Source organism: Lissotriton vulgaris, chromosome 3_1, assembly GCF_964263255.1.
Source record: "Lissotriton vulgaris chromosome 3_1, aLisVul1.2, whole genome shotgun sequence".
NCBI lineage: Eukaryota > Metazoa > Chordata > Amphibia > Caudata > Salamandridae > Lissotriton > Lissotriton vulgaris.
This window is the reverse complement of record NC_141689.1, coordinates 1,926,236,816-1,926,256,234: the sequence shown is the minus strand read 5'-3', so window position 1 is coordinate 1,926,256,234 and position 19,419 is coordinate 1,926,236,816.

Here is a 19,419-nt window from a genome sequence, read left to right as displayed (position 1 = left end):
GCCACAGCAGCCAAGGTGTTAAAGGAATTTAAAGCATATGATCAAATAGGAGGTTACAAAATAAATGCTAAGAAGACGGAGGTTCTTGCTTTAAACACCAACATCAGCCTTTTTCCATCTTCCCTGCGTGTCCAGGCAGCACGCCGCGATCCTGTCAGACACTTAGGCATTTTTGTGACCTCTGATTATTACCAGCTTTATCTTCTCAACTATGTGAGAACCAAAATAAAATTAAGAGCCTTCTTGCCCAATGGCTTTTACTCCCACTCACTTTGATTGGTAGAGTATTTCTGATTATGATGTCGATTTTACCCTTGTTAATATTCCTGTTTTGCAATGTCCCAATCAAATTGAATTCTGTCTTTTTTAAAGACATGGAAACCATGTTCAGAAGTTTTGTTTGATGGGGAAAGCCCCGAGGGTTAAGTTGTTTGTGATCCAACTCCCAGTTGAACAGGGGGGACTGGCTCTGCCACACTTAAAAACATATTATGAGGCAGCCTTTCTTGATGTAGTGGCAGTTCTGATAGGCTCAAAAAATAATCGAGACAGCTTCTTCTTAGTGAAAATGATACAAGAGTCTGATTCTGAAATCCAGGTATTTTTAAAGATTACAAAGTTCCCAAAGAGGACAAGATATAAGACTTTGAAAGAATATTTATCTAGATTGCAGTCCTTTTTAAAGAAAAATCCTAGCTCTTCAGCTTCCCAGTTTTTAAGCCTATGAGAATGTTTTTGTCTGGGCTTCCAAATTAGAAACAGCCATATAATAATGTGGGAGAATTTGGGATTTCGGGAGTTAAGGCACTTCGTTCTTCAGAATAGATTTACCACGTGGCAAGAGGTGCTAGCTAGAGTAACTACTCCCTGGCGACCAACGTTATTTGAATACTCACAAATTGTCCACTTTCTAAGAAGAGATATAGGTGGACTATTTGACTCGACGAGTGAGATGGTAACTCTCCTATATGAAGCTAAAACCAGCGGCATAGGCAATTGGTACAAGAGGCTCCATTGTGATGGGCAATTAGTTATGATAGATTCCCATCTAGAGAAAATAAGTAGCCTAACACAATGTAACTTAACACGCAAAGATTGGGAAACCGTAAGCTTGTTGGGCTATAAATCATTAAGGGCCGCTAATTTTAGGAGGATGACCTTCTTGTCCCGCTGGCTAGCATATTGGACTCCAGAGGCACTGGAGAAAAGGATCCCGGAGGTTAGAAACAAGTGCTTCAGATGCCAAGCTGATGGTCAGCGTGGATGGCTTCATATTTTCTTCACTTGTCCTCAACTGAAATCCTTTTGGGAGGCCATTCTCTCAGATATTGAGGCAGCTATAGGGAAAACACTTATGCCTTCAGCCGAACGGGCCCTCTTTGGTATATGCAATGACAGAGGGTTTCTCACAGATGCTGAGGAAATGTTTGTATTTATTTCTTGTGCTGTTGCCCGCTCCCTAATACTTCAAAATTGGAAATCAAAGGAACTTCCTTTCCATTTGAAATGGCTAAACAAAATGAGGAGGTCATGGAATTTTGAAAAAGCTTATGCTAGTAGAGTGGGAACAGTAAGGAGATTTGATAGGAATTGGAAGTATTTTGAGAATTTGTAGGAAATAAGGGGGGTTAAGTTAGTAATTAGATTGAATACTGATAAGAGGCCTATATTATACTTTAGCAGTCTTGAAGTGTTGGTAGGTTTTATCAATATGTCACAAGCGCACTGTTTTTCTGTGGTATTTGCACTTATAGTAGTTTTGAAGCACTGGCCCTTTATTTCAGGTTGGTTTGTACTGTATTGCATTTGCACTTTATGATCGTACTTTGCGGATGTTGCACATTGCTTGTTTTTGAAAATGTATATATGTAGTTTTATTAACATTGACTGCTTACGGCTTTTAAGTATTCAAAATCCTCCCTTTTTTTCAGCTTTTAATAGAAGAAGCTTTTAAACACTTTTTTATTAATTTCCACTGTTCAAATTGTTCATATATGTATTGTACCTTATCTATGCTCTGCTCAATAAAAAAATATATAAAAAAAATAAAATTAAAGCCCTGTCATCATACCACTCCCCCAGAGGCATTTTTAGAGAGGTTGGTCTGTGGATGTCAACTCAGGTGTTCCGGAAAGGCACAGTCGACCACTGGTGTACCTACGCCCCTCCCCAATGTAATCACTGAAAATGGGTTTCTTATTAACGCAAGGTCTTTAATAAAAAACAATACTGCTTTTAGGGACTTTCTCTCACTTAGAAAGCCCACTTGGGTGTTCATTACAGAGACCTGGGCATCAGATGCCTTGGTAGATGCAATTCCTACTGGCTATGCCTTGGCAAGGATGGACAGAATTGGCCGCCGAGGAGGAGGAATAGGAATACTATATAAGGATTCCCTTGTATGTTGCACTGAATTTCTTTCTACTCCTTCAGACTCCTTTCAGGTTATGTACTTTTCCATCAACTCTACTCCTTCCGTCTCCTTTTCCGGCCTCCTGTTCTATAGGCAGCCTGGCCCTAGATCTGCTTTTAGCCCGGATCTGATCAAGTTGTTAGAGCCATTTATTGGGAGGCCTAATATTACCCTCTTGGGAGACTTTAATTTCCATCTGGAAAATATGGGATCTAGAGATACCCTTATACTTCTGGAAACTTTGGAGTCCTGTAGTTTGACGCAGCTGGTGGTAGGCCTCACCCACCTGTCTGGTCACACACTTGATGGAGTCTTCACCAACGACTCTAGGCTGAAGGTGGGACCTTCGGTCCCTCTAGCCTGGTCTGACCATTTTGCCGTCTCTTTATGTTTAAAGTATTTTATTCATTCAGTGTGACACATCCAAACTTATATACAGCCATATAAGATCAGCAAATGAAAAGAAGCAAAAGTCCGGCATGTCACAACATTTGAACCCAAACATTCTCCACCCCCCCAACGTCCCGATGCCCCCCCAACTCCCCCCACCCCGCCCCCCTCCACTGTCCAGTGGCTACTTAACATACAGCCTATCTCCGGAGGCTATAGGTAATTGGGGAGGAGGATCTCATCCCTCTCACTGATCTGGCGCTGGCGGGATCGTAAGCCGTAGGAGGCGGAGGTACCTCGGGCAAGTGAGCTCCCTGAACTCTGTGATCAGCAAAGAGTGAAATGGTTGCCACAGTTCATTAAATTGCGTTACATCCCCAGCCACAACCAAAGACAATTTTTCCATCCCCAACACGTGCCAAAGTCTGTGGAGCCAGCCCGTTATTGTGGGTACTGTGTCTGTACACCAATGTATCAAGATATTTTGAACAGCAGAGCCGAGTGCAATGGCGATCTGTCTACCTCTTCTGGACTTTAGGGGATACATTAGGGCATTTGGGAGTCCTAGCAGGGTGTATGCCGGGAAGCGCGGGGGCTCTATGCCGAAATGAGAGTCAATTTCGTCCAGCACCTCCTTCCAGTAGTCAGTTAAGAGAGGACAGTCCCAGAGAATGTGCGTGAGTGTACCCCGATGTCCGCACCCCCGCCAGCACGTGTCCGTCTCACTATGGTCGAACTCATGAATCCGCTCAGGCGTATAATACCAATAAGTGGACACTTTAGTAAAGGTATCTGTGAGGCCCATATGATAGGCTGAGTGGCGCGCCCTATAAGATATGTGGTCCCATTCCTTGGGGCTCAGTGTCCTCCCAAGCTCCTGTTCTCATCTAACCCTCCCTGGATTGTGGAAGTGTGTGGAGGGTAATTGCAAAAACTTATACAGGTCCGAGATTAGTTTCGAGTCCGATGTACGGGACAACAGCCATCTCTCACACGGTGAAAGCATCCTATCCGCCACCTCCCGCACCTGTGGTTGAAGGGCCCAATGCCGAACTTGCATGTAACGGTGTCTCTCCGTTTCAGGGAATGAGAATTCCTGCCGAAATTGTGTGAACGGAATGATACCCTCGGGCCATACATGTGACATAAGGCTCTGCATCCTGCCTGCCGCCAATGTGTGAAAGCTCCTTTCTCTATCCCGGGGGTGAAGGCCGGATTATCCTCTAGCGGCGAAAGGGGCGAGGGAAACATGGTGAGGTCGTACCTAAGGTAGGTCGCATCCCAAACCTGCAGAGGTACCCTAGTAATGAAGGATGCATAAAGATTCTTAGGCCGATGAGTCCGTTGCAGGAACGGTATCTCCTGCAGAGGCCGCCCCGCCACCGCTTGGTCTTGGAAAAGCCAATGCTTATCCGACTCCCACCTGCACCATTCGACCAAGTACCTCAACTGTGTCGCCTGAAAATATTTCCGGAAGTCGGGAATGCCCAAGCCTCCAGCGTCAGGAGACAAAAGAGAAAGGGATCTCCGTAGCCTAGGCTTTTTCCATTGCCAAATGAAACGGGCTACGTCTGACTGCAATTGCTGTATCCACCCCTTCGGTGGCAGCAGCGGCAGAGCCCTGAATAAGTAGAGCACTTGTGGCAAGATCGTCATCTTGACGGCAGCAATTCTACCCAACCAGGAAAGGATGCCACGATTCCAACGACCTAGCTCGGCCTTAATCTTGGCACCCAGGGGCGAGTAGTTGGCCGAGACCATGGCTGGCAACCTAGGGGCAATCTGAATCCCTAAATACGGTATCGCCTCCGAGGACCAAAGTAGCGGGAACCTATTCTGCAAGTACGCCTTGGTGTCGGGCGCCAGGGATATATCCAAGGCCACCGACTTCCCCAGATTTACTTTAAAGCCCGAGACCGTGCCGAATGCCGCCAGTTCTTCCATACAGGCCGGAAGTGATGTCCGGGGTGTAGCCAATGTGAAGATGACATCATCAGCGTAGAGACTAACCGCATGGGTAAAGCCACCCATCTGAATCCCCTCCACCGCCGGTCGAGTCCGCACCCACTGAGCGAGCGGCTCCATGTAGAGAGCGAAGAGCAAGGGTGAGAGCGGACAGCCATGCCTTGTGCCTCTCTCAATGGGGAAGGCTGCAGAAGTATGGCCATTAACTCGGACCACCGCTGATGGTTCCTTATAGCAGTTGAGGATCATAGAGCGAAACCGTTCTCCAAATACCCGCCTTCACCAGTACTTGTTCCAAGAAGGGCCAGTGCACGCGGTTGAACGCTTTTTCGGCGTCGACCGTGAGCATCATCCTCTCTCCCGGGATCCGGGACGCCTTCTCCAGCAGGTGGACCACCCGTTTTGTATTATCCACCGTCTGCCGTCCCGGAACAAAGCCCATCTGATCCGGATCAACAAGGCCGGGCAGATGAAGCGCCAAGCGGCTTGCCAGGATCCCAGTATAAAGTTTCAGGTCGACATTTAAAAGAGATATCGGCCTATAAGAGCCGCAGTGTTTAGGGTCTTTCCCTGGTTTGGGGATTACCGTCACAGAAGCCCTCAAGGGATCAGGCGGGATGGCTCCAGGTTCCGCGAAGGAATTGAAAAGGCGGGCGAGGATTGGGGCTAACGATCCGCAGAACGTCTTGTAGAAAAGGGCCGAGTAGCCATCTGGGCCTGGTGCTTTGCCATGCTTGAGCCTGGCAATGGCCGTCACTACTTCCTCTATGCTAATGTCCCTGTTTAGGTGGTCCGCCTGTAGCGGGTCCAAGGAGGGCAAAGTGATCGAGTCTAGGTAGAAGGACATAGCCGGCACGTCCGGCGGGTCCCCCGCATAGAGGGTGCCGTAGAACTCCCGGAACGCGGCCGACATACTGGCGTCATCCGTCACTATTCCGCCCATGGGATCAGAGAGTTCCTTCACCAGCTGGCTCTGCCTAGTGGCCCGGAGTCTATTGGCCAATAGTTTGCCACAGCGATCCCCCCCAGTGTAAAACGCATGGCGTAATTGAAGGGCCGCATATTCCGCCCTGTCCATATCTAAGGCGGTAAGAAGTTTCCTCGCTCCTTTAAGCTGCCGCCAAATCCTCGGGGCCCCAGTTCTGCGGTGAATCAGCTCCATTTCCCGGACCCTGTCAGTGAGCTCATCCCTCTTTATCCTGCGTTCCCTATTGTCGGCCGCAGAGATCGATATGAACTCTCCTCGGAGGACCGCCTTCAAAGCTGCCCACTGGGTGGCTCTGGTAGTATCTGTGTTGTCGTTGTGTGCTAAATATTCACGAAGTACCTGCTCAATACGGTCCGTCACCGTTTTCCTGTGGAGCAGAGTGTCCCGGAGGCGCCAGACCCCCGCCGGGGCGGCAGATGGCAGCAAGCAAAAGGACGCCTCAACAGGGGCGTGATCCGACAGGGAAATAACCCCATGTCCACGGTAGTTGCTAGGGCCTGCACCGGGGAGGTGACCAGGAGGTGATCAAACCTTCCATAAGTCTTGTGCACGTGGGAGTAGTATGAGTAGTCCCTGTCCGCGGAGTGCTTATGACGCCAGAGGTCCTGGAGGTCCACCTCCGCAAGTTGCGCCTTGCAACCAGCGGAGAATTCCCCGACCTGCGGGGAGCGCTGAGCCGATCTATCGATCACCGAATCAAAGACCATGTTAAGGTCGCCCCCGAGGATAACATGCCTATCCGGCGAGGCTGAAATCTCTTCCACCGCAGACTGCAAGAACCGCTCCTGTTTGTCATTAGGGCTATAAAGAGAGCCTATCGTGAAGATCATGCCCCCCACCCGAAACCTATGTGCCAACATCCTCCCTTTAATTTCTGCGAATTTGTGGATGTGCTCTCCCCTGAAGTGTCGAGTCACTAGAATCGCTACCCCGGCTGTCTTGGTTGGACCTAAAGAGAAGAACTGCGTCGGAAATTTACAGGAGCGTAGCCTATGTGTGTCCTGTGGCAATAGGTGGGTTTCCTGAAGGAGACATATATCTGCTTGGGTGTTCTCCAACAAGGAAAGCACCGCTCGCCGCTTAACGGGATTGTTCAGACCCCTGATATTCAGGATCACAATTTTAAAGGAGTGAGGAGGCATAGGAAAAAATGTGTGTAAAGGTGCAAGTGTCCTGCATGGTGAATACCGCAGGTGAGCATACCCCTTCAAACTCAAACAGGAAGTCGGGCCCCCACCAACAGTATGCAACGCCTCTCCCCCTTGCGCAGCGCGGCCTAGTATCAACCACCATCCCCAGCGCGACCAATTCCCCCGCCATAAATGCGCCAACCTCCCAGACCCCCTCCCCATGCACCAACCCCTCGCCACAAAGCAAAGCAGAATGGAGAAACTCAGGCGAAGCAACATTTCCTAATAAAGCGCACTGGACAACCTCATTCCCCACACCCAACTCCCACGAACCCTTCCGGTACCCCAACACCCCGAAACAACCCCTTCCAAACCCCAAACATTGTCCCCGTCCCTCCGTCAAGGAAACCATTGTCCATGCCGGCCCAAAAAGGCAAGCCTATGGGAAAGTCTCGAAAGTGGACGTCCAGCCACAACACCACCCCGGCTCCCCCCCCACTCCCCCAGGCCCCCAAACCTGCAGCTCAAAAAAGAAGAAGCGATGTCGATCTCCCCCCGGAGAATTCTTAGGCGGTCAAAGCAACCTCCTCTGTCGCTGTTTCTCTAGCGACCTCCCGCACAGTATTATCCATCACAGCGCGGATGGTAGGCGAGTCCGGTCTCACCAAAGAGGTCGAAGACCTGTGGCCAGGGATCAATTGCCAGCCATCCCTGGTGATCCGGCGACGACGTGGAGTGGGCCCATCTTCGTCAGTCGCCGTGATGCCCAACACAGTACAGGTGTCCTGGAGGGAGCGCAGCTGATGCAGTATTCCGTTCCAGCAGAAGATAATACGGAAAGGGTGGCCCCAAGAATATTGAATGTCATGCTCCCACAGGAAATCAGTCACAATCTTAAAAGACTTGCGTTTCTGCAGGGTGACCACCGAAAGATCTTGAAAGAGGGCCACCCTGTGGCCTCTGAACTCCAAGGAGGGTTTAGTGCGAGCTACCCTCAGAATCCTTTCCTTCAGGGGATAGTCCGGCAGGAAAGCCAGAAGATCGGGGGGAGGTGCTGGGGCTCTATGTCGTGGGCCCACTCTATGAGCCCTATCGATCCTGAGAGTGAAGTCTGCCGGCTCACCCAGGACTTCCCGAAACAGATCTTGCAAGTAGGCGGCCACCTCTTCCCCTTCTTCTCCGAGCAGAACGCCCCGGCCCCTGATGTTGTTCCTCCGGGAACGGTTCTCGAGGTCCTCCACATGAGACTGTAGATCGATTTGCTGGTCTCGGAGCCTAATCACTTCTTGCTGAAGCTGTGTGAGTTCCTCGTCTCGGGCATGTCCCGCTTCCTCCACTGATGAGACCCTTTCTCCTAGGCCATCAACTTCTCTCCGGACCTCTCGTACCTCCCCCGCTACTTCCTGCTTGAGAGTCTGGAAGTCATCCCATAGAGAGCTAAAGAGCGACTCAAGGAACGACCTAGTCACTGGTGGCTCCCCTCCACTCGCCCCCTGTGAACTGCTAGACTGACTGGGGGAGGGCTGTCCACGATCCTGTCGAGCATTGCTCCTGTTCAGCATCTCCGGTAGGCTGCGGTCACCCTTCCTGTTCCCCCTGTTACCGGCCATTTTGGGCGCCGAATAAGAGTGTTCAAGTTCGCCAGCGATAGCAGCATTCACAACACCATGTCGCTGCCCACCGTGTGACCGCCCTGACCGAAGGGGCCGCCCCTGTAGTGCAGTCCAGCACCCGTTCTCCACCGCTCCGTGTTTACTCCACCTCAGTCCTAGGCCGACGGGGTGCAGCTTCCAAGTCAAAATGGCGTCCACGCTCCGTAGCACGCTGCCTCTCAAGCTCCAGGCCGTACCTGACCGGGGAGCCACCAGGTCTCCACGGCGGTCGCTTCAAAAGGCTCCTGAGATTCCTCTGGGCCCGAGTTGCACCACTAGGCACCCACCACTGTCTGTCTGGCGGCAATGGGTGGGACGATCTCGCGCCCCGAGCCAGGCCGCTTTCGTTCAGCGCCACAGTCAGCAGCTCCGCACTGCGGTAGGGGATGGACCCGAGCTGGTCCCCGCTCCCCACTAGGTCGCGCCAGCGGCCTCCGCACAGCACCCCACGCTCGAGTTCGCTCACAGGGCGGACCCAACTGCACTTCCGGTCGGGCCGCAGCTTTCGAAGGTCGCGGTTCGGCTTCCACAGTCCGCCAAAAAATGCCTTCTGGCGCGCAGATTTCTCTCCCAGCAGGGTCCACCAGTTCTCCACTGCACCCACCTCCGCCAGCTAGCGACGGTGGGGGGAGATCAGCGATAAATAAGGTGCTCAGGGGCCTGGGTCTGAGGAGCTCTCCGAGGTCGCGTCCTACTACTCCGCCATCTTGGCCACGCCCCCCCTTGCCGTCTCTTTAGAATTGTCATATGAGCATGCACCTTTTTCTCTCCCGGATACTAGGAAATGGGAACTCAGAAGGAATCTTAAAGCCATTAACAGCAAGGCTCTCTCTCCCTTTTTGAATAAACTGACGTCCATTGAAATGCAGGACGCTAACTCTGTTGCTCTTGAACTCGCAAGTACCATTTCTGGGGCTTTGGATATCTTGGTCCCTTCTAACAGCATTACTCTGCGAGAAAGAGCCCTTAGGCTCCCTGGTTCTCGGACAGACTCAGGTTGCTGAGGCAAGGGTGCCGTAAACAGGAGAGGCTCTGGCGGGCGCTGTTGGATCCCTTGGAGAAGGAACAACATAAACTTCTCCTAAAAGAATATAAACTAGCTATCATGGAGGAAAAGAGGGCTTATTTTGCCAATATCACTGCCTCTCTCAATTCTCCTTGAGACCTTTTAAAGATCATAGATACTCTTTCCTCCCCTCAGACAGCTGACCCCGTAGTGGAATCTCAGGAGCTGTGTGATAATATCTCGGCCTTTTTTCTTTCAAAGATCGTGGATATCTATGACACCCTTGAATCCTTGAATCTCGGGATGGGACTTCCTATTACTCCCGCCCCCTATAATGGGTGGTCTGCTTGATGGTCCCTCTCCTAGTCTCCTGTCCTTTCCCCTTCTCACTCTTTAGTTGACAAATAAGCTTCTTGATAACGCCAAATCGGGTTCCCCTTTAGACCCTTGCCCGCTCAAGGTCCTGAAAGCCTGTCGGGAAGTGGTCATCCCCCTCTCATGAAGGTCATGAACTGTGTTATTTACGGAGGGATTCTTCCCCTCTTTATGGAAGATGGTGGTTGTTAAACCTCTTTTAAAGAAGTCTACTTTGGATCCAGGGGTTCTGAAAAATTTCCGCCCAATTTCACTTCTTCCGGCCCCTGCAAAGATGCTGGAATCCCATCTTAACAGGCACCTTAGCTCCTTTCTTGATGACTCTGTCCTGCTGGATGTCTCCCAGCATGGCTTTAGGAGATCCCACAGCACAGAAACTGCCCTTACTGTAGTTGTTAACAACATCCACTCTCAGGTTGACAAGGGCCACACTACTCTCTTGGTCCTGTTAGACCTTACGGCGGCCTTTGATACCCTGTCCCCATCTATTCTGGTTGCTCGCCTCAGGGAGATAGGGGTTGGAGGCCCTGCACTGTGCCTTCTGGCATCCTTTCTCAATAAAAGGGAACAAAGGGTGAAGTTGGGCCAGTGTCTATCTGCCCCTAAGCCTGTGCACTGTGTGGTCCCTTAGGGCTAATCATTAAGCCCTACATTGTTTAACATTTATGTGGACCCACTTGCCAGAGTAGTTAAATCATTTGGGCTGGAAGTGCTGTTGTATGCTGACGACACCCAAATAATGGTCTCTCTCGCGCAGCCCGTGAGGGACTCTGCCCTGAATTTCAGGAATTGTATGGAGGCTGTGTCTCAGTGGATGATACAGAATTTTCTGTAACTGAACGGGGAGAAAACGGAGGTGTTGATCTTTGGGTCAACCAGGATATCTGGACTAATGATTGGTGGCTGCCCTGACTTGGGGATTTCCCCCTCCCCGTCAGTTTGCTAAGAACCTGGGGGTGCTGATGGATACTACGCTCTCCTTTGACCGTCAGGTCAGTAGGACCGTTTCCACCTGCTGTGGCATCATCAGGGTCCTTAGAAAGATTGCTCACTATCTCTCTCCCGATGCTCAGAAACAGGCCACTGTGGCATTAGTTTCTTCAAAACTCTATTACTGCAACGCCCTTTATGTGGGTATAAATAGGACCCTTATTCATCGTTTGCAAATGGTCCAGAATGTGGCGGCGAAGATGGTCCTTAATCTCCCTAGATTTGCCTCAGCTTTGTCAGTTAGAAGAAGTCTACATTGGCTTCCCATTCAGTTCAGGATCTCTTTTAAGATTCTTTGTTTTGCCCCTGGGGCTTTTCATGGTATCGCCCATAGGGGATCAGGTCACTCGTTCACTCCTACTTCCCTAGTCGAGCTCTTCGTTCTTCTAATAAAAATCTCCTTGAGGTTCCTAGGTTTGTAAGAGTGGGATGGGGATGGAGAGATTTTTCCTCTGTTGTACCCAGGTTTTGGAACTCACTCCTCCCTGAACTTGTAGGGCAACCTTCGCTTGCTCTGTTTCGCAAGGCATTAAAAACCTGGCTCTGCTCCAAAGCATACCTGTAATAGCATACTTCAGCGGATTACAGATTGAATGACCTGCTTGGCGCCTTAATGCCCTTGGGCTAAACTGCGCGGTAAAAGACTTCCTTCATTCATTCATTCATTCATTCTAGGCGACCTGTCCCCATAGGACTGAATGAGGAGTTTGTTGTTTATAACATCTTATAAACATAATTGGCCATGGGAACAAGGTAGAAAGATACATTTTAGTATGCCTGAACTCACAATGTTAAAATGCATCTTTTAGTGAGGGTGATTTTTACATTCTGTGTTTGAAAATACCACTTTTATAAAGTAGGTATTTTCTTGCCTAACAATCCAGTGTGCTGTTGTAAATAAGATGGTGATAAATTACAGGATACTTCTAGTTGATTACATGTAGATTTATTGTAGGACACAGCTGAGTACAAAACCTTGCCAGCTAACCAGACCATCAACTGACACTGGTAGAAAACTCTGGTACAGATTAGAACACTCACAGGTATTCTGGGAAGCTAAGAAGGTGAAAACACTGAGGAAGGGCTAATGACTACTGTCAGCCATATTGCAAGAAGAATCAATATACAACACATCTTCGTCCTTTACAGAAAAGAAAGGAAACAAACATAAAAATAAAGCTTAAAGTATGGGAGACAGCAACAATAATATTAAAGACAGAAAGGAGGTCTAAGACGACTTGAACTAAAATTAGTTCATGAAGGCAAAAGAGCATTTTGGGGCAAAGAGTGTAAAAGTGAAGTGTGAGGTGAGACACAACACTCATAACAACTAATAGGCATCACCACTACCTACTCCCCTTAGATTGACTAAACAAGAAAAGATAGTCCACTCTCTCCAATCCGTCTTTGACCAGCAAAACAGGAAGAGACAGTCAACTCCCTCAAATCTGTTTCCGTCCATCAACACTTTACGCTCTGAGTTGAAGATAAACAGTTCAACAAACGCCTTCGTGCTTTATAGATAACACATTGTTAGATAAACTTTGAAGATTCCCAACATAGGTACTCCTGAAGATTACTAAGTGCAGTATAACAAGCGATGTAAAAATATTCATTTTTTTTTCTTGATGGATACATAGTCCTAGATGTGACTAGCTTAGACGCAATCTGGACCACTGTCCATCCTCGGTGTTGATCCTGGAACCTTTGTCCCAAATTCAGGCTTTCTGACCTAGTCATTATGTCACTGAATTTAAGCAAGACAGGCTGATGAGGGTGATACCCAGAAACCCGTCCCAGGATACTTGTTTTCCAGTCCAGGGAGGACCTTGCCTGTCATTTGGGCTGGATTAGTCCCATGGGGAACAGGGTCAAGATTGATTTGCATATGGTTGGTTAAAAATAGAAGTGGGTCCCATGTTTGCTATGCTACTGGATTCAAGCTAATCTGGCTGCTGAGGTGTGGAACCTCGAAACTGGTCCTAGAATGCTTTTTCCTAGTCCAGGGTGGTCCTAGGATTCTTTTTCTGTGGTCCAGCTTGGCAGTTCAGGCTGAACTGTTCCCATGGGAGCAATGTTAAGACTGATCTGCATATGGCTGGGTCCCAATCGGGGTAAGTTGCTGAGCGAAAAACTATCAATTTAACCCAGATCTGTTACAATGTTCAGCATTACGTCCATTTTTAAAAAAAAATGTATTTAGTGATGTTATCCTGCACAATAACAGTCAAATTATACATCTTAACCAATCCCCCAATTTCTCTTCATTGGCAAAATCCCATGATTCCATTTCAGTGTGATCTTATTTTGCTACACAATTCAGCAATACCTGCTAATATTCATTATTACATTCCTCATTAGACCTATTTGATTGTAACTTGCATATACCTGTCTGACATCTGTATAACAGTTATAATAATGGGTTTGCTTTCCTACTCTATTAACAACTAAAACTAAAAGAAAATTACCCGCCCTCCACTACCGGTGTGTCCCTACCATCTGCTGTTAATCCACGTTAGAGCCCCAAGTCGCTTAGCACCACTAGACGTGCCAACTTTATTATGGTACTTACCAGTCTGTGAATAGGGTCATGCTTCAAGGCATACCATCATCATTATGTGTTGCTGTAAGTCACCCTTAGTGGGAAGGGTGTGCTTGTAAGTGGGTCGTGTGCAGGCTATACCACTGCAGTTATGCTAAACTAGCTGATGAAAGGTGATACCCCAAAATTGCTTCTAGGATGCTTGTTTTCTGATCCAGAGAGGACCTGGTCTGACAGTTCAGACTAGACTGTTTCCATGGGGAGCAGGGTCAAGACTGTTTTGCATATGTCTGGGTCCAAATTTGGGTGGCATGGTGATCAAAGAAATGGATTTAACCCAGATCTTTGACTGGAGGTGAAAGTTTAACAATGTTTAGCATTCTGTCCATCATCTTTTTGTTTTGCTATAAATCGCCCTTAGTGGGACGGTATGCCCAGGCATGGCTCCCGTGCTCACTATGCCCCTGGATTAATGTGATTAATGCTAGACTGATTTCCCTATGGCTGGGTCCAAACTAGGGTGGCATGGTGAGCAAAAAAAGATGGATTTAACCCAGATCTGTGACTGGGGGTGAATGTTTGACAATGTTCAGCATTCCATCCAATATAGTTTTTGTGTTGTTACATATTTCCATAATCCAGTCTACTGGTAATAAGGGCTTAGGTATTAATTTTTCTGATGTTACCTGATAGCCAATTGAAGATTTTCTGCAGCATCCTTAGTGTGTTGAAGCAGGCTGAGCCCACTGCATTGACTTGAGTAGTCATGTCCAGTTTGGTGTCTATCATGATTCTGAGATATTTTTCTTGAGAGGTGGGCAAAGGGGTGAGTCCAAGCTTTGTCTCCTATTAAGCGGAGTCCCATGGTGAGGTTTTTCTCCCAAAGACTACCACCACAGTCTTGTAATTGTTCAGATTGAGGCAATTGGATTTCATCTAGGTTGCTAATTTTGTCATGAATGTGGTGAACATGTTCTTGGTGTTGGGTGTTTTGACTGAGATGGACAGTATCAGTTGTGTGCCATCAAAGTTAGGATGTTTATGTTGTGAGGTTGTATGATGTTCAGCAGCGGGGTCATGAAGATGTTGAACAACATTGGGCAGAGCGGGGAGCACTGTGAGACCCTGCTAATTAAATATCATGTTTCAGAGGAATAGGGGGGTATGTTGATGGTTTGTGTTCTTCTTGTGAAGAAGGAGCAGAACCATTTGAGGGCAAGTCGCTAGATGCCTGCTTCATGGAGTCATTGGATTAGGATGCAGTAGGAGATAGTGTTGAAAACTGTTGATAGGTCTAGACGGATGAGCGCTGTTGTTTTCCCCCTGTTGATAATCATCTGGATATCATCTATTGCTGCTATAAGCTGACCTTCCATGAAGGGGTTGGGTCTGAATCCTGATTGAGTGATGTTGAGAAGCTGTGTTTGGATAGATGTTCAGAGATGCCCTTGTGGTTGGCATTTTACTGGAAATGGCTGGGTAAGGGAGAAGGGTTATTTGTCGTTAATTGCCGAGGTTGGTTGGGTGAGCTGAGGTATGAATTTCATAATGTCTACTCACTTATTTGACTTTCTATAGTATATCTATGTGAACAGTTAGTTCCAACATTCACAGTGCAATGTCAGCATGTACATAGACTAATGCAAACAGATTTAATAAGTGTAATGTTTCGACTTTCAAAAGTCATTCCCTAAGTTATGCAAACAGCTCTGTATCTATTGCTATTAATGTATGTATTCGGTTCTAGAAAATATTTCAAATGTACTTTTCATAGCATTTCTTCAATTGCTGACATGGCAAATGGCAAAGTTGACCCTGCACACAACTGAAAAAATACCCCTTTACATTAATGTTATTAAATGTCTTTCTGTATAAAATTGAGTTAGTGATTAAGGGAGTGAGAACCTTTCTCAAGAAACAACCACAATCATTTTCAGGATTAACCATCAAAGTCACCACATTAAACTGTGCTTGACCATTCTGGTAGTTTGGCAGGCTTAACTTAGAGGCAATGTGTAAAGTATTTATGCATCACATAGATGATAATACATTTGAAAACAAAACTTAAGCAAAATCCCAAACCAAATTAAAAACATAGAGTCACTTTTAATAAATACAATGATACTAGTTTGAAAGAAATAATGAATAAGTAGATTCAGAGATATGCAATTTCACAGAGTAAGGTGAGGTTCCGTGACGGTTCCGTGACGACTTGAACCCGTGTTTTCAAGTTTGTCGGAAATACATAATATTGGTATCAGTGAACCGCAAATGACCCATTTAGTATATCCTAGTGTTTTCGCTACGCTACGAGCAAGAGCACTCCTTCCATTGACATATTTCTGATATACCCACGGCATCCATCTTAGATCATGGCCGCCATTTTGTGTTTCCTTGCCCTCACATATGCAATAGCCTCTGATCACTTCATTCACTCCACTTTGATTAAGGACACGTAGCCGTAGCCGGAGATTCACCTCTTACATGACACGTGCACCTTAAACCAGATCACGCTGTAGCTGCATGATTCGACAAAGGCTGCCTCCTCTGCCCGAGGCCAGTCCTGCCAAACTGGTCTTCGTGTCCATTGTACCTGATCATGATTAGGCAGCCGAAGCCGGTAGCCTTGCCCATTTACAATCCACAAACATCCCTTATCCCGCTTTTCTATCTTCCACACCTGGCTCTGTTTCTTTCTTTCTGAATCTTTATTAGGGGGAGGTAACGAACTTTACGATGAGGCGGTCCGGGTCCTGAATGCAATATTGACAGGGAATTGTGACAAACTAGTGGGAACCCCTCTTTTCGCAATGTTTGGCCTCAGATATTATCGACGGTTCCTGTGTAACACCAAATATTTATTGTTTTAGACACAAGGGTTTTGGGAATGTATTACATGTAAAGAATTTGCCCCTAGCATAAAAAACCGTATATAAGGAGCAGCCCTCTTTGTACAAATCGAACAGGCTCCTAGTCTCTGCCCGTGTGTAGATTCTGTGACTTCTGTGTCCCTGCAGTAATAAACCTTTGGTCTTTGACGCCACCATCGAGAAGCCCGTGTTTCTGTTCATTTGTGCACCAAGGCAGGTGGAACTCCGGGGTCTTCGGGTGTTGTACCCTGACACCTCTGGACGGAACCAAAAAGTCCAGAACTCCAATTGGCGCCCAACGTGGGGCGACGTCATTCGGTACCGGTCCAAAAGCCTGAAGAGTTCGAGAAGCTTCGTGTGAAGATTCCTGAGGGAGGCGCCCCACTTCATCGATCCCGGCATATCGCAAAAGTGGCCCGAAGTTCTCTTCCACGAGGGTTTCCCGTTCAGGACGGCTGCAGTGGGCCGTTGCCTTGACCGTCGCCCTGTCTTGGACCCGAAGTGGTGCAGTCCTTAGTACGGCGAAACGTGACGGGTTTCTCCTTGGTGACGTCTTCAGTGACTCAGTTAAGTATTTAGTGATAGCTAGCTGGTTACTTTTGTGAGGATTGTTAAAAATCCTTGATCGGTTCTTGGTTTGGTTTGGTTTTGTCAGATTATCACTGGTTGTTCTAGTTACGATAATCTATTTGGTTTAGTTTTGGGTATCGATACATCAGTTCGTTTTGGTAGGCCTAAGTTCTTGGTTCGAGTGCACATATTTGTTCCGTGTTTTGTTTGTTTTGTGTTCCGGACTGAAAATGGTAAGTCGGAAAATGTTGTCTTGTTTTGGTTGCAACCGTGACTCACGATTGGAGGACTCTTGTCTGGTTCCTCCGATTGGGACTCCCCTATATGATTTATATTGCAAATATGGCGTGGGTCCTATAACTTATAATGAGATATGGGTCCGCTATTGTAAGAAGGATGGTGTCCTTAGTTGGCCACTGCATGGTAGTTTTGAACAAGAGATTCTCGACAATTTAGAAGAGAAATTGTTCAAAAAGAAAGCCCGGCCGGCAATGTTTGATTCCTTCCGTTATTGGCGGAAAGAATCCAAACAGAGAGAAATGAGAAGGTTGAAGAAAGAGCAGAAAGAACAAGAAGAGTTAACTCTAGAACAAGCGACTAAACAGTTGCAGGCTAACGAGTGTGAGAAGGTCATAGATGTAGCCATTAGAGAGCATAACTTAGCGATTGACAAGTGCTATCCTGCCTTGCCATCAAAAATGGCTAAGATACTGGAGGACTCCGAAAACGATCCTCTGCTATCTTATCTGTTACGGTCACCTCCACCGTATGCACAAGGTGCTACGACTCCACTCGTCCCGAATGTTCAATTGCCGGTTGCTGGACAACCTGGTGCTCCTGCTCCTATCCCTCAGAATCAAGTTCCTGTACTTCCAGTGGTGAATGTAAATGTTCCTACAGCTCCTCCTCTTCCTACACTGCCAACCCCTATACCTACCCCTGTACCTACTGCTCCAGAAACTATTTTCCTCGATACTCCTACTGCTTCCTCATCTATTCCTACCTCCACTGCATTCTCTATGTCTGCGAGTGTACTAACTCCACTTTCTGTTCGTCGAAGAATCACTGATTCGGTTACTAATATGCTGTCTCCTATATATAAAACTTTGATTAAGACTCCTACTCCTGACTCTGTTCAGAGACGGAGTCAGCTTCCAAGTACTGAGGAACGGGGAGTTTTAGATTCCACGGCTCTCAGATGGATTTCGAAGGGTAGAAGATATAGTACAAGAGATGTGCTAGACACATTTATGCAGTGGGGAGAACCAACGCAACGATACGTCTTTGATGAGATGTGCTCGTTGTTACGTGAAGAGATAGAAGAAGACGATGTCGAATCAGATTTGGAAGATTTAATTAGGGTTCAAAAGGAGTTTGCTGCTGGAATGATAGTGGGTGAGAATATAAAGCAAGCGATGGAACTCATTTTAAGTTTTAGGAATGATCCATCTCTTCGTTCACCGAGAGATTTAGAGAAAGGTAAAATGAAGCTAAGTCGCCAATATCCTATGAGGGAGGTTCCTCCAATTTGGCGCGAAGCTGTGCAAGCTGACGCACCGAATGGTGTTGTAGCTGCTCCAGCACAGTTCCAACGAGTGTGGATACACATTCCATGGAAGCGAGCAGAAGTGTTAGCAGTGAAACAGGCCTTGCCAGATCCGCGTAAGAATCCAGCCGGATATTACAAGGAATTAACACAGACAGTTGAGGCTTGTATAATGAACTTAGCCGACATTGATATGTTGTTTGGTAATGTAGTTCCGCAACCAGTGTGGGCTAAAATTCGTAGAGAGGATCATCAGGCTGCTTTAGGTGGTGATTGGGCAGCTATCACTGCAGCAGATAATCAACAAATAGGTGGTGCGAAACCTGAACCTTTGATTGCTAATCTGCCAGGTAGAATAATTGATCTAATGAAGACTCTGATGCCAGCATTGCGTGTTAATTGGGACAAGTTGTCAGCATGTAGGCAAAAGAAAGACGAAAGTGTCTCGGACTTCTTCACGAGGTTCGAAGAGACTTTTGTGGATCATAGTGGTCAGGACATGAGTACAGAAGGAGGGCAAAGACTGTTTGTAGATAAATTTGTGCATAATTTGTTACCTGAATTATGCAATAAATTAAAAGACTCAGAAAGTGCGTGGGCTGTATCTACGACAGCGCAAATACTTGCGACTGCACAGTACTACGAAAATAGAGATAAAGAGGAAAAGGAAAAATCAGAAAAGAAAACGAAAGATTTAAAAACTAAAGTTCTTTTGCAGCAGGCGTATCCGCCTCGCGCGAATCAGACTAATACGCAGCAAAACTCATACCAAAGGACAGATTATAGTACATCAAGACCTCAATATCAATGGAATCAGTGCGCGTACTGCAAGAAAGAGGGTCACTATAAAAATGAATGTCCGATCTTAGCGCAAAATAATGCAGCAGCAGCTCAGAGAGGTCGTGGTGGTTTTGTGCAGAATTCTAGAGGACGAGGACGAGGTGCTATGCCTCCACAAACGAATGATCGTCCCTCCAATCAC